This window comes from Aquarana catesbeiana, linkage group LG02 (assembly GCF_042186555.1).
Source record: "Aquarana catesbeiana isolate 2022-GZ linkage group LG02, ASM4218655v1, whole genome shotgun sequence".
Lineage (NCBI taxonomy): Eukaryota > Metazoa > Chordata > Amphibia > Anura > Ranidae > Aquarana > Aquarana catesbeiana.
Window position 1 is genome coordinate 547,938,239 of NC_133325.1, and position 15,106 is coordinate 547,953,344.

Below are 15,106 nucleotides of genomic sequence, written 5' to 3' on the forward strand. Positions count from 1 at the left end.
AGCTTCAGTGTAGTGACGATTGAACACCGTCTATTTGATTGCGTTACTGCCAGTTTAATGCCATATCGTATTGCGTGCATTACTGCGAGTTTAACACCATATAGTTTTGCGTGCATTACTGTCATTTTAACGCCATATAGTTTTGCGTTCGTTACTGCCTGTTTAACGCCATATCGTTTTGCGTGCGTTACTGCCAGATTAACACCATATTGTATTGCGTGCGTTACTGCCAGTTTAACGCCATATAGTTTTGCTTGCATTACTGCCTGTTTAATGCCATATCGTTTTGCGTGCATTACTGCCAGCTTAACGCCATATCGTTTTGTGTGCGTTACTGCCAGTTTAACGCCATATAGTTCTGTGTGCGTTACTACAAGTTTAACGCCATATAGTTCTGTGCGTTACTGCCAGTTTAACGCCATTTACTTCTGTGTTCGTTACTGCCAGTTTAACGCCATATAGTTCTGTGCATCACTGTACGTTTGGCGCATTATATTGCAGTATATTGTATAGAGAAAAAATGCAAGAAAATGCATCCAGAGGACGCCCCCTTGGACTTTGAAGGGTAGGAAAGGATAATAGTAATAAGGAGTAGATAAATATAAAAGGCAAGAGAATGCCAACTTTATTAGTATACACAAATATATAAAATTGTGAAAAAAGTTCAAAATTATACACACACTACAAAAGTACGTCAATGATAAAGATCAAAATAGATTTACACATGTACATATATATATCACCCAAGCTGGTAATCCAAAGTGTTGCTCAAAATGAGTTAAACTCTATTTGAATTGCACAGGATATATCCCGACATGTTTCAGAAAGTCGCATTGAGGTGTACTTTTTCTTCTTCAGGGGAAATTTATAAATGGGTGTATTATTGTAATATCTGTAACATAAATATAAATAAATATAATGGGTACATGATTCATTATAGTATAGGCATCAACAGTGTATAGTTTGGAGCCTGGTTGTATCATGGATAATGATGTAATGATGTAAAATACTTACATATATACCATTGACTCATTAGACAAGGAGAAGATAAAAGCAAAGAGGGGAGTACAAGCCGGCTGCGTAAATCCATAAACACGGCATAGTATTTAGCCGTGAATCCATAGGCTGGAAAACGGGATGCATTCACAAGGGACACCTGGTTTCACAGCGGCAAACAATTGTAACCACTGTGAAAAAAGTCATGACAAAAAAGAGAGGGGAGTAATTACATTAATCTGGTAATGAGTAAAGTAATAAAGTAAGATGTTTGCTAGCTAGCAGAAACAAATACATGGATAGAAAACATATCCAAGTAGTAGCAAGTGTAGGAATAAAATGTTACCTTTGGAATGTAAACCACAGCTGACGTCCAAGCTGCAGCCAAGAGACTGACACAGGGGATCTAAGCGTCAGCCTTAATAAACCCACTGTGACTGGTAAAAACCAATCAGGTGGTGCACTCCCCTGGATCAGCTGTATGTATTACAGCTGATCGCGGAGGTCAGGACGTCCCTCTGATGTAGGGGCGCGCGGCTTAGCCGCGCCCCAGGTGCGCGATGACGTCACGCATCTCCACGTCACCGGCGGGAGAAGAAGGGCGCCCGACGCTCGTCAATCAGATGGCGGCGAAGGCGCACATAGGCTCCTTATGGATGCAGCATAGCGGGACATGGACGGTATGTCCAATGCCCTCCCCGCTCCACTGGAGCCCACCCACCGGGTGTCCGCATCTATCAACACAGCCCACGGCGGGGCTAGAGAGCCACCTGGTGGTAGGAAATGGGAACAGGCAGTCGGCAAGTTTACAAACAAAAGGGGGAATGGGAAAACATGGCAAATGATGATCTAGAAACAAAATGCATATGTACATATAGATACAAATTATTGAGTATACAGTTGAAGTTATAGAAAAAAAATATACTATAACCAAAGAATGAAAATTAAAAATTAAAATGATGTAATGGGAAACAAAAATGTAAATACAGCAGTAATACAGACAAAAAATCTAGAACAGAGTAAAAATAAAAGTAGATACGAAATTTGGACACAGATATACATTCTGAAAATATAAATATCTATTTACAGATAAGGTTCCCATAAGGCCCATGTAGGGCTTCATGGCTTGACACTCAGCCCGGGTTCACACCTATGCGAATTAGATGCGGCTTACACCGCATCTAATTCGCAGGACATTTTAAAATACATTCATATGAATGCATTTGGTTCACATATGTGCGTTGCATTCGCACTGCGCATTGCACAAAAAACGTGTGCGTTTTTTGGGCATTGCGGTGCGAATTACGAGCCTATTATCTCCTATGGGAACGCATCTGATTCGCAGATGCATTGCGTTCTGAACAAGGATTTTCTCTTTCTCCTCACTACACCTCCCCCCCCTCCCTCCCCCTCTCCCTGCTCTCTAATCCTGAGCAAAAACGCAATGAATCCGTTGAACAGGAGATTGTTATCTCCCCAGTGAAACCTGAGCTTCAATTCGCACCGCACAAGTGTGAAACCAGGCTAAATCTTAGCTATTTTTATAGAGCAAATGAGATATTGCCACAAACATCCTAGATTACTGACACTATTGTTGTTTTGAATGAAGAAGAAATTGCTATTTGCGCAGTTCTTGTAGATAAGTAACAAAATCAAGATATAAAGCTATAGTAGAAAATGTGTATAATTGTGTAGAGAAAAAAAAAAAATATATATATGTATGAGTCTATTAAAGATTTAATTCACAGACCCCAGAGGTGAAACCCGGAAGAAATGGGCGAAAGTTGAACCTTATCTGTAAATAGATATTTATATTTTCAGAATGTATATCTGTGTCCAAATTTCGTATCTACTTTTATTTTTACTCTGTTCTAGATTTTTTGTCTGTATTACTGCTGTATTTACATTTTTGTTTCCCATTACATCATTTTAATTTTTAATTTTCATTCTTTGGTTATAGTATATTTTTTTCTATAACTTTAACTGTATACTCAATGCTTTGTATCTATATGTACATATGCATTTTGTTTCTGGATCATCATTTGCCATGCTTTCCCATTCCCCCTTTTGTTTGTAAACTTGCCGGCTGCCTATTCCCATTTCCTACGCCGCGCGCCCCTACGTAAAAGGGACGTCTTGACCTCTGCGATCAGCTGTAATACATACAGCTGATCCGGCGGAGTGCACCACCTGATTGGTTTTTACCAGTCAGAGTGGGTTTATTAAGGCTGACGCTTAGATCCCCTGTGTCAGTCTCTTGGCTGCAGCTTGGATGTCAGCTGTGTTTTACATTCCAAAGGTAAAATTTTTTTCCTACACTGGCTACTACTTGGATATGTTTTCTATCCATGTATTTGTTTCTGCTAGCTAGCAAACTTCTTACTTTATTACTTTACTTATTACCAGATTAATGTAATTACTCCCCTCTCTTTTTTGTCATGACTTTTTTCACAGTGGTTACAATTGTTTGCCGCTGTGAAACCAGGCGTCCCTTGTGAATGCATCCCATTTTCCAGCCTATGGATGCACGGCTAAATACTATGCTGTGTTTATGGATTTACGCAGCTGGCTTGTACTCCCCTCTTTGCTTTTATCTTCTCCTTGTCTAATGAGTCAATGGTATATATGTAAGTATTTTACATCATTACATCATTATCCATGATACAACCAGGCTCCAAACTATACTATGTTGATGCCTATACTATAATGAATCATGTACCCATTATATTTATTTATATTTATGTTACAGATATTACAATAATACACCCATTTATAAATTTCCCCTGAAGAAGAAAAAGTAAAACTCAATGCGACTTTCCGAAACATGTCGGGATATATGCTGTGCAATTCAAATAGAGTTTAACTCATTTTGAGCAACACTTTGGATTACCAGCTTGGGTGATATATATATGTACATGTGTAAATCTATTTTGATCTTTATCATTGACGTACTTTTGTAGTGTGTATAATTTTGAACTTTTTTCACAATTTTATATATTTGTGTATACTAATAAAGTTGGCATTCTCTTGCCTTTTATATTTATCTACTCCTTATTGCTATTATCCTTTCCTGCCCTTCAAAGTCCAAGGGGGCGTCCTCTGGATGCATTTTCTTGCATTTTTTCTCTATACAATGTTGTTTAGGACGCTGACAGGCTAGTATACCACCCAATTCTTATACTTTATATGATATTGCAGTATATTATATTGTATCCGTGGTGTGTGTCTGTGTAGTGTGAATACTCAAATTAAAGGGCACCAAACACCTCTTGTCATTGATTAAAGTGCATCTACGTACAGATTTCAACTTCTCCTTTACATTTTCTTATAAGCACCGCCCCCTCCCTCCCAATAATGTCTGGGAGAACAACAAAGAGAGGCAGACATTCCCTTGGCACTGTAAGGGGGCTAGCAACAAATGTGTCCACAGGCAAAGGTGGACGTGGTGGTCAGTCCTCAGACAGGGCATCATTTCCTCTGTCTGGTGAGTTTGCCCGTGCTATCCAGCCACAGCATGCAGAGGAGGTGGTGGACTGGCTTACTAAACCTTCTTCATCCTCCTCATCCTCTGTCACACAAGCAGAGACAAGTGTGCAGTCCCCTGCAGTTGCCAGAGTGGATAAACATGCCTCCTTGTCCACATCTATTCCTGCCATAGCCCTAACATCAGCCATTGAGGAGTCAGCTGAGTTATTTGACCACAGCATCAGCCACTTGCTCCTTGATGATGCCCAGCCATTACTGGATTCAGATGCTGGTTCTGAGGTTGAGGATGACAGGAACATGAGCCTAGAGAGAGGGAGGAACACTGGCAGACAAATTGGCATTCATGTTCCCTAAGCCGCAGCGTATTGCCAAGTTGTCTCCAGTGCTAATGATGAAGCTGGAGGAGATGAAGATGATGATGATGATGAGGTCACTGATGCGACTTGGGTGCCAGATAGAGCAGCGGAGGAAACTGAAGGTGAGGCGGCACAACCCCAAGGAGGTCAGCATCAAGAAAGAGTAGAGAGCAGCCACCCTATTCCATCACACTCTGCAGCTGTTATCTCCCGGCCCACTCCCCACAGCTCAGCTGTCTGGGCCTTTTTCAGCACATCTGCAGCAGATTGCACTGTTACTATCTGCAAACTGTGTTACAGGCACATCAAACGTGGCAAAAACACCAATCATTTGGGTACCACATGCCTAACAAGGCATTTAACGTCCAACCACTCAGCCCGTTGGCAAGAGCACCTAAAAGCCACACAAAACGGGCACAAATCTATCCCTCCTCCTCCTTACCCACTTCAGTCTGCCCCTGCGATACCGAGTCATTACCTTTCAGCAGCCTCCCCTGACAGGGATGATGGTATAGCACAGGGTGTCCAAGGTCCTAGCAGCTCATCTACCAGCAGCACACCACTAGCTGTAGACTGTAGCCGGCAAATCTCTCTGCCCCATCTTCTGCAGCGGAACAAAAATACAGTCCCTGCCACCCACATCCCCAGCGCCTGAATGCAAGTTTATCAAAGCTGTTGGCTCTCCAAGTTCTGCCTTTCAGCCTGGTGGATTCTGCCCCCTTCCGTGAATTCGCAGAATGTGCTGTACCACAATGGCAGGTTCCCAGTTGATACTACTTTTCACGTAAGGCCGTTCCATCTCTCTACCATCACGTGGAAGGGAATAGATAACAGATGGGGATAGGGGACTTTCAAGGTACATTTTTTATTTTTGAAAAAAGTGAATATACTAGAATCTAAAAACTTAATTTGTTTATTCCAAGAAATTCATAAAAAATAGAGAGTACAGTATAGAACACAGTCATAGGTACATACACATTTGCCTATTAATGACTGCGAAACAAACTGTAGCCACATACAAATAAATATTACGTCCACAAATTTTGTCATGTTTCGCCGATGTGGCTTCATCAGGAAGGGGACGTGACACTTTATTTGGTAACCATAAAAACATACATTTTTCTCAGATTTAGGTGTATAGAAAGAGAAGAAGAAATATAGAGTTAATATATGACATTTTTATTTTGCATATTATATACCAACACACACCTGACTATAAAAGAAAAGAAAACGAAAAAAAAAAAAAAAGCGTTTCCCAAGTACGTACCCAGGGTTGCAAGATGTACTAAAGCAAGCCAGAAGAGTCTGTAGCCATTTCAGGTGATCATACACAGCCAGTGCTCGGGAATTCCACCTGCCCGTAAACCGCCTAATTTGTGACATGCCCGCCAAATAGAACTCAACTTTGGGAATGCTGCAGCGGCTATACATGCAGCAGAGGTCCATCAATGAGTACTTGTGTCAGTATGGCACGACGACAGGCTCAGGCCACCTCGGCTTTTTTTCCCTACGCCAATGGCTGATCATTAAGGTTGCATGCACTGTATTGTCACCATTTGAGGAGGCCACAAGGATGGTGAGCAGTGACAGTGCATGCATCAGTGACACAATCCCTGTTGTGTTCCTGCTGGAGCAGACTCTGCGTGGCATTATGGACAGGGCACTGGAGGCAGAGCAGCAGGAGGAAGAGGAGGACTTCCTTTCCTCTCAAGGCCCACTTTATGCAGACACCATCATTCCTATGTCACAGAACACACAGGAGGAGAGAGGGGAGAAGGATGAGGAGGAGGATTCTGGCACTTTCATAGGCTTTGAAGAAGAGGAAGACATGCGTCAATCTGTCAGCGATGGCTTTCCAACCCCAGGACCCTTGGGAGTAGTACGTGGCTGGGAGGAGGAAGATCCAGATGCTGTCATCCTGAGTGACCCAGAGGAGTCTGCTTCTCAAGCCTCTGCAAATTTGAGGCGCATGGGCAACCTCATGCTTAAAAGCCTGCGAAAGGACCCAAGAATACGTGGCATAAAGGGGAAGGATGATTAGTGGTTGGCAACCCTCCTTGACCACTGTTAAGGGGAAGTCTCTGAACTCATCCCGTCCCCACAGAGAGTGCAGAGGATAAAATCTCTTGAGGACACATTAAAGAGGATTTGAACGTTTTTCCTGACTCTAGTAGCTTACAGTGTGGTGGAAAATGTCTTTTTGAGTCTTCCATTGGTCAAGAAAGGAGCGTTGGAGAAGGCATCCGCCCCAGTGAGGCATTTCAGATTTTTTTTAGTCCTCGCTGCCCAGGGCTGTCAGCTTTCACATCCCATCGGCAGCGTCTGCATCACATGGTGGACGATTACCTCAGGGCCAAAACAGAGACGGAGAGCTTTCCAGCTGAGGATCCACTGGCTTACTGGGTCATGAGAATAGACCACTGGCCAGAACTTGCCCAGTAGGTTATTGAGTTTTTGGGCTGCACTGCATCCAGTGTGCTTTCAGAACGGGCATTCAGTGCTTGAGGAGGTTTCGTTACTGATCATAGAACGCGTCTGTCCACAGACTCTGTGGACCATTTGACTTTTATAAAAATGAATCAGTCCTGGATTACCAGCTATGAAGACCCTGATGCCGATGTCACTGATTGTCTTTTTGGGATGTGGAATCTCTGCAGGACTTCGAGGCTGCCTAGCTTTGAGGGTGTTCAATCATTTCAACACGCAAAGACCAATTTTTCTGCACCTGTTTGACAGGTGCATGTCATTGCAATTTTTTACAGCAAGGCAAATTCTTGCTTGCATCAAGAGTACCTCTATAGGGTTACGGTGGGAAGGCACCACCGACACCCAAAGACCAATTTTTCTGCACCTGTTTGACAGGTGCATATCATTGCAATTTTTTACAGCACGGCAAATTCTTGCTTACATCAAGAGTACCTCTATAGGGTTAAGGTGGGAAGGCACCACCGACACCCAAAGACCAATTTTAACGCACCCGTTACTTCTATCCAAAGTCAAAGTGACATCAGAATGTATCCAAAAAATCTCTAATCTTGTTCCCAGTGCACTACATTGTGGCCTCATCATACACACTGGCTCCCCAGCTGTTGCTGAGCAAAATAAAGGCAGCTTGCAGGAAAAATTTCATTTTTTTGGATTTATAAATTCAATTATTACGTGGTACAGATATGCCACTTTACAGTTAGACTAAGGGGACCCCCCCTAGCACTATATTGGAAGGAATTTTTCATTTTTAGGCTTTCACTTTAAAAATCAAAAAAACACTGCTCATTTAAATATGACGTTTTTCACAAACTTTTTTTTATTGATCCATTTCCCCCAGGGCAGGACCCGGACACCTATAACCATTGTATGCCTAATTACTTGCATTTAAGCCTTCAAAATGGGCACTTTTGATATTTAATGTTCAGGTCCCATTGACTTTTTAATGGGGTTCGGTGTTCGGGTTAGAACGTTTCCGGTGTTCAGAAGTTCTGGTCCGGACAGAACAGGGGTCCGTTTGGCCCATCCCTAGTAGCGAATGACAGCACAAAGCCGATAAGCGGGTTCGGGGCAATGATTTATGGCCGGCACCCGCTGATTGGCTGAGCGGATGACAGACGTGAGCTCTGTGTTGGCAAACACAGAATTCTCTACAAACAGCGATGTGCCAGTTTTTTTTCTCCCTGGAAGGCAGGAAGTAAAAACCCACACCACATCAAAAAACAGTACAGAGTAAATATTGTAAGCATGCAGGTAACCCCTTGATTGCCCCTAAATGTTAACCCTTCCCAGCCAGTGTCAGTACATTGACAGTGTATATTATTAGCACTGATCACTGTATTAGTGTAACTGGTGATGTCAGTTCCCCCTCAGCGTAAGTTAGTGTCAGATTGCACACTGCACTATTGCAGTACCACTATAAGTTGCTGATCGCTGCCATTACTAGTATAAAAATATCAATAAAACTTAAAACCGATATATAGCCCATCATTTGTGATGCTAAAACTTTTAAGCAAGTCAGTCAATATACACTTATTGGGATTTTTTTTTTTTTACCAAAGACTACCAATGTAGCAGAATACATTTTGGCCTAAATTTGTGAAGAAATTGATTTTTTTTGGATATGTTTTAAAGCAGAAAGTATAAAATATTATTTTTTCTTTAAAAATATTCAGGTTTATTTTGTTTATATAATAAATAAAAAACCCAGTGGTAATCAAATAGCACCAAAAGAAAGCTCTATTTCTGTGAAAAAAATTATATAAATGTTGTTTGGGTACAGCGTTGCATGACCGCGCAACTGCCAGTTAAAGTAGCGCAGTGCCGAATAGCAAAAAATGGCCTAGTCATGAGGGGTGTAAAATGTTCCAGAGCTGAACTGGTTACACCACATGTTTTTTATTTCCACTCACATTTCTAGTTCGTCCTTCAACCACTTGTTTACTGGGCACGTAAACCCCCTTCCTGCCAAGGCCAATTTTCAGCTTTCAGCGCTGTCACTCTTTGAATGACAATTGCGCAGTTATGAAACACTGTACCCAAATGAAATTTTTTATAGATTTTTTTTACACAAATAGAGCTTTCTTTTGGTGGGTTTTTTATTTTTTGCTAAAAAAACAAAAAAAGACCAAATATGTAAAAAAAAATTTTAAAAAAGCGGATGGCTGTTTATAGAGGGCGAAAAGGGCTCACTGACAATGTCTGCATTGGAGTAGTCTGAAACCGCAGAGGTGGGTGAGAGCAATCTCCTGGAGGGGGGAGGTCAGGTGCAGGGTGTGTGTTAACCACTTGCCGACCACGCACTGTAGTTTTACTGCTACAGCGCGGGTCGGCTGCGCAGAACCACCTATATATAGGTGGTTCCTCTTTTCCGGGTAGGGAGCATGCGCACGCCCCTGGTCAGTTTGTCAGTTCCCCCTCAGCGTAAGTTAGTGTCAGATTTCACGCTGCACTATCACAGTCCTACTTTAAGTCGCTGATTGCCACCATTACTTGTATAAAATTAAAAATTCCAGTATACATACCGGCATTTGTAGACGCTATAATTTTCACGCAAACCAATTAATATACATGTAGGGATACCCCCGCGGGGGCTGCTTAAGTATGTTCAGTCCGTTAGTCTGCCTCTTAACCCCAATAACAGTCTCAGCCCCCTCTGGCACACCTGGCAATAGTGTAAGTGCAATGACCATTAAAAAACACACACGTTATAATCAAATACATTGTCTTTACTGCAATATTTCTGTGTAAGGATAACAGACAGTAACAATATATATTCGAGTAGTCAACTAGAGAGCAATAACAGATTTAAGAGCAATTATATAGTTACATATAGTTACATAGTAGGTGAGGTTGAAAAAAGACACAAGTCTATAAAGTCCAACCTATGTGTGTGATTATGTGTCAGTATTACATTATATATCCCTGTATGTTGCGGTCATTCAGGTGCTTATCTAATAGTTTCTTGAAGCTATCAATGCTCCCCGCTGAGACCACCGCCTGTGGAAGGGAATTCCACATCCTTGCCGCTCTTACAGTAAAGAACCCTCTACGTAGTTTAAGGTTAAACCTCTTTTCTTCTAATTTTAATGAGTGGCTGCGAGTCTTGTTAAACTCTCTTCTGCAAAAAAGTTTTTTTTCCTTTGTAGGGTCCCCAGTACGGTATTTGTATATTGAAATCATATCCCCTCTCAAGCGTCTCTTCTCCAGAGAGAATAAGTTCAGTGCTCGCAACCTTTCCTCATAACTAAGATCCTCCAGACCCTTTATTAGCTTTGTTGCCATTCTTTGTACTCGCTCCAGTACATCCTTCCTGAGGACTGGTGCCCAGAACTGGACAGCATACTCCAGGTGCGGCTGGACCAGAGTCTTGTAGAGTGGGATGAATTATCGTTTTATCTCTGGAGTTGATCCCCTTTTTAATGCATGCCAATATTCTGTTTGCTTTGTTAGCAGCAGCTTGCCATTGCATGCTATTGCTGAGCCTATCATCTACTAGGACCCCCAGGTCCTTTTCCATCCTAGATTCTCCCAGAGGTTCTCCCCCCAGTGTATAGATTGCATTCATATTTTTGCCACCCAAATGCATTATTTTACATTTTTCTACATTGAACCTCATTTGCCATGTAGTTGCCCACCCCATTAATTTGTTCAGATCTTTTTGCAAGGTTTTCACAGCCTGCGGAGAAGTTATTGCCCTGCTTAGCTTAGTATCGTCTGCAAATACAGAGATTGAACTGTTTATCCCATCCTCCAGGTCGTTTATGAACAAATTAAATAGGATTGGTCCCAGCACAGAACCCTGGGGAACCCCACTACCCACCCCTGACCATTCCGAGTACTCCCCATTTATCACCACCCTCTGAACTCGCCCTTGTAGCCAGTTTTCAATCCATGTACTCACCCTATGGTCCATGCCAATGGACCTTATTTTGTACAGTAAACGTTTATGGGGAACTGTGTCAAATGCTTTTGCAAAATCCAGATACACCACGTCTACGGGCCTTTATCTAGATGGCAACTCGCCTCCTCATAGAAGGTTAATAGATTGGTTTGGCAAGAACGATTCTTCATGAATCCATGCTAATTACTGCTAATGATACCGTTCTTATTACTAAAATCTTGTATATAGTTCCTTATCATCCCCTCCAAGAGTTTACATACTATTGATGTTAGGCTAACTGGTCTGTAATTCCCAGGGATGTATTTTGGGCCCTTTTTAAATATTGGTGCTACAATGGCTTTTCTCCAATCAGCTGGTACCATTCCAGTCAATAGACTGTCTGTAAAAATTAGGAACAACGGTCTGGCAATCACTTGACTGAGTTCCCTAAGTACCCTCGGATGCAAGCCATCTGGTCCCGGTGATTTATTAATGTTAAGTTTCTCAAGTCTAATTTTAATTCTGTCCTCTGTTAACCATGGAGGTGCTTCCTGTGTTGTGTCATGAGGATAAACACTGCAGTTTTGGTTACTGAAGCCCCCCGATTCACTCGTGAAGACTGAGGAGAAGAATAAATTCAATACCTTCGCCATCCCGCCATCCTTTGTAACCAGATGTCCTTCCTCATTCTTTATGGGGCCAATATGGTCTGTCCTCCCTTTTTTACTGTTTACATACTTAAAGAATTTCTTGGGATTTTTTTTGCTCTCCTCCGCTATGTGTCTTTCATGTTCAATCTTAGCCGTCCTAATTGCACCCTTACATTTCTTGTTGCATTCTTTATAAAGTCTGAATGCTGAGGATGATCCCTCAACCTTGTATTTTTTGAAGGCCTTCTCCTTTGCTTTTATATGCATTTTTACATTGGAGTTAAGCCATCCAGGACTTTTGTTCGCTCTTTTAAATTTATTACCCAATGGGATACATTGGCTAATGCCCTTATTTAATATGCTCTTAAAGCAAACCCATCTCTCCTCCGTATTCTTTGTTCCTAATATTTTATCCCAATTTATGCCTTTTAGCAAGGTTTGTAGTTTAGGGAAGTTGGCTCTTTTGAAATTCAGTGTCTTTGTATTCCCTTTAGGTTTCCTATTTGTGTGATTTATACTGAAACGAATTGACCTGTGATCGCTGTTACCTAAATTGCCTCGTATTTCCACATCCGTGATCAGGTCTGTATTGTTGGTAATCAGTAGATCCAGTAATGTTTTATTTCTAGTTGGCGCATCTACCATTTGACCCATAAAATTGTCCTGCAAGACATTAAGGAACTGGCAAGCCTTAAAAGAATGTGCGGTTCCCTCCGCCCAGTGTATGTCTGGATAATTAAAATCCCCCATTATGATAACACTTCCCATCCCATTGCTGCTAATTCAAATTGTGATAGGAGATCTGTCTCCACTTCCTCCCTCAGGTTAGGGGGCCTATAGCATACTCCCAGTATTATTTTCCCCTTAGCTTCATCCCTTTGGAGCTCTACCCATAAGGATTCCACCTCCTCCCTAGCTCCCTCAGCGATGTCATCTCTCACATTTACTTGTACATTATTCTTTATATATAGGCATACCCCTCCCCCTTTTTCACCCTCTCTATCCTTGCGGTATAGGGTATACCCTTGAATGTTTGCCAAGCAATCATGAGAGCTGTTGAACCAGGTCTCTGAAATTCCCACAAAATCCTCCTTGTACAACAGTATCTCTAGTTCACCCATCTTGTCCGCCATGCTCCTGGCATTGGTGAACATGCCACATAGTTTAGACCGGTCGCATATTGTCCTCGTATTGGGTGTTTCGAGATTGCAACTAGGGCTTGCTACTATACTTACCTTGTGTTTTTGTGCTTTGGTTAACCTACCACTAATGCCCCCAATACTACCCTGTGGAATATCTTCTGCGCTGGCTATCTCTACCTCTGGACCCTCCCCCCATTGCCTAGTTTAAAAACCCCTCTAACTTTTTGGCCATCTTCATTCCCAGCAGATCTGCACCCTCCTCATTTAGGTGCAGTCCGTCCCTTCTATAGTACCGGTTATCGACTGAGAAATCGGCCCAGTCCTCCAGGAACCCAAACCCCTCCTTACTACACCAGCTCTTCAGCCACTTGTTTACTTCCCTAATCTCCCTCTGCCTTTCTGGTGTGGCTTGATGTACCGGTAGTATTCCTGAGAATACTACCTTGGAGGTCCTTTTCCTCAATTTAGCTCCTAAGTCCCTAAAATCGTTCTTTAGGACACTCCATCTGCCTCTGACTTTGTCATTGGTGCCAACGTGCACCATGACAGCCGGGTCTTCTCCCCAGCCCCTCCCAGTAATCTGTCCACAAGATCCGTGATGTGCCGAACCCGAGCGCCCGGTAGACAACATACTGTTCGGCGCTTCAGGTCTTGGTTACAGATTGCCCTCTCTGTCCTTCTTAGAATTGAGTCCCCTACCACCAGAATCTGTCTTTCCTTTCCCTTCGCTGCCCCCCCCACTCTCACTGGAGGAGTTCTTCCCCTGGCAGCTAGGAGAGTCCCTCAGTTCCAGCAGTGCTGGTCCCTGACTGGTTTCACCAATGTCACTCAATGGAGCGTACTTATTGGGATGCTCCAGTCCTGGATCGGCCTCCCTGGCACTTCCCCCTCTACCCTTCCTGACTGTCACCCATCTACTCTTTGCTAGTACCTGTACCTCTTTGTCTCCACCCGCCTCTGTGCTGACCCCTGCCGGCACCTGCCATGTACGTTCCTGGCTCTCCTTTAGTATGGAGGGACTTCTCAGTGCTGACAGTTGCTTCCCCAGATTCAGAACCTGGGCTTCCAGGGAAATAAAATTTTGCACAGCAGTATTCGCCCTCGATCGGATGATCAAGGAACGCATACATGCAGCAAGATGTACAAAGAGTTGCTCTCTCCACACCCGCCGGGCATCGTACCTATTAAAGCAATATAGCTCTCAAGCTGCTTTCAGGGGATTCCAAACACTAGAATGTCCCCAAGAGCGGAGGCACACTTAAATGACAAACAAAGCACAAGATGACACTTTAAATTGGATTGGTTACCTCTACTGAGGTTAGCTCTATGAGTCCAGGCAGGAGGAGAGCAGAGGGATGACTTTCTTTGTGTCAGGATTCTCTCTATTGTCTCCTGACACCACAGGCCCAACTTTAAACACTCTATACAAATCAACAGGTAATAACTTAACTTCTTAGATAAACTGTCCCAATCAGGGCCGCCATCAGGGGGGTACAGCCGTCACAAGTGTAAGGGGCCCTATGGCCCGAGGGGCCCGCCGGGGCCAGAAGAAGGCAGGATGGGTGGAGGGAGCCGTGCTGTGCATTTATAGAAACGTTTTTATAGGTTCTGCTATTCTCGTGTCACTGAGCTCAGACATCGAGCTCTTTACTGCCACCTCTGGCTACTATGTGAATGTGCACCCTTCGTGTGATCTGTAGTACTGAGCTTCTCGGCAACATGTCACCTTCATGAAAACGACCTGGGACCAGGTAGGAAGAAATTCTTTACAGGTAGTGGATGTGAGGGAAAGGGAGGGGGGCTGTTTGTGTACAGGGAGGGGCCAGAGCCTTGTGTGTTTATAGGTTTGTGTATGCAGTGGTGTATTTTGGTTTTGTGCTGCCCTAGGCAAGACTAAAATCGGGCCTCCCCGATTATGAGGGAACTGCATGTCCCATAATCCACTGCAGCTGCTTCCTGCAGCTTAGTACAGTCTCTGTGATTGGCTGCTGTAACTGTGCCTTTAATTGGCTTACTTTTTCCTGCCAAAAGGGGCACAAGAGAGGCTACTGAATGCACAGCTCTGTGCTCATATTACAACAGACTCAGTCAGTGAAACAGGAAGAAGGA

The 15,106-nt window shown here is 43.1% G+C and overlaps 1 protein-coding gene and 1 long non-coding RNA gene across 3 annotated transcripts in view; both read right to left on the reverse strand.

Annotated features, from left to right (window-relative positions):
* Nucleotides 1–15,106, reverse strand: part of LOC141128557 (uncharacterized) — a 157,811-nt gene that overhangs the window by 24,446 nt on the left and 118,259 nt on the right. The window lies entirely within an intron of this gene.
* Nucleotides 451–1,753, reverse strand: LOC141128558 (uncharacterized). The gene is made up of 3 exons (XR_012241713.1): nt 1,343–1,753; nt 1,015–1,187; nt 451–892 (listed from the first exon to the last, which is right to left on the reverse strand). It is a non-coding gene; the product is annotated as an uncharacterized lncRNA (long non-coding RNA).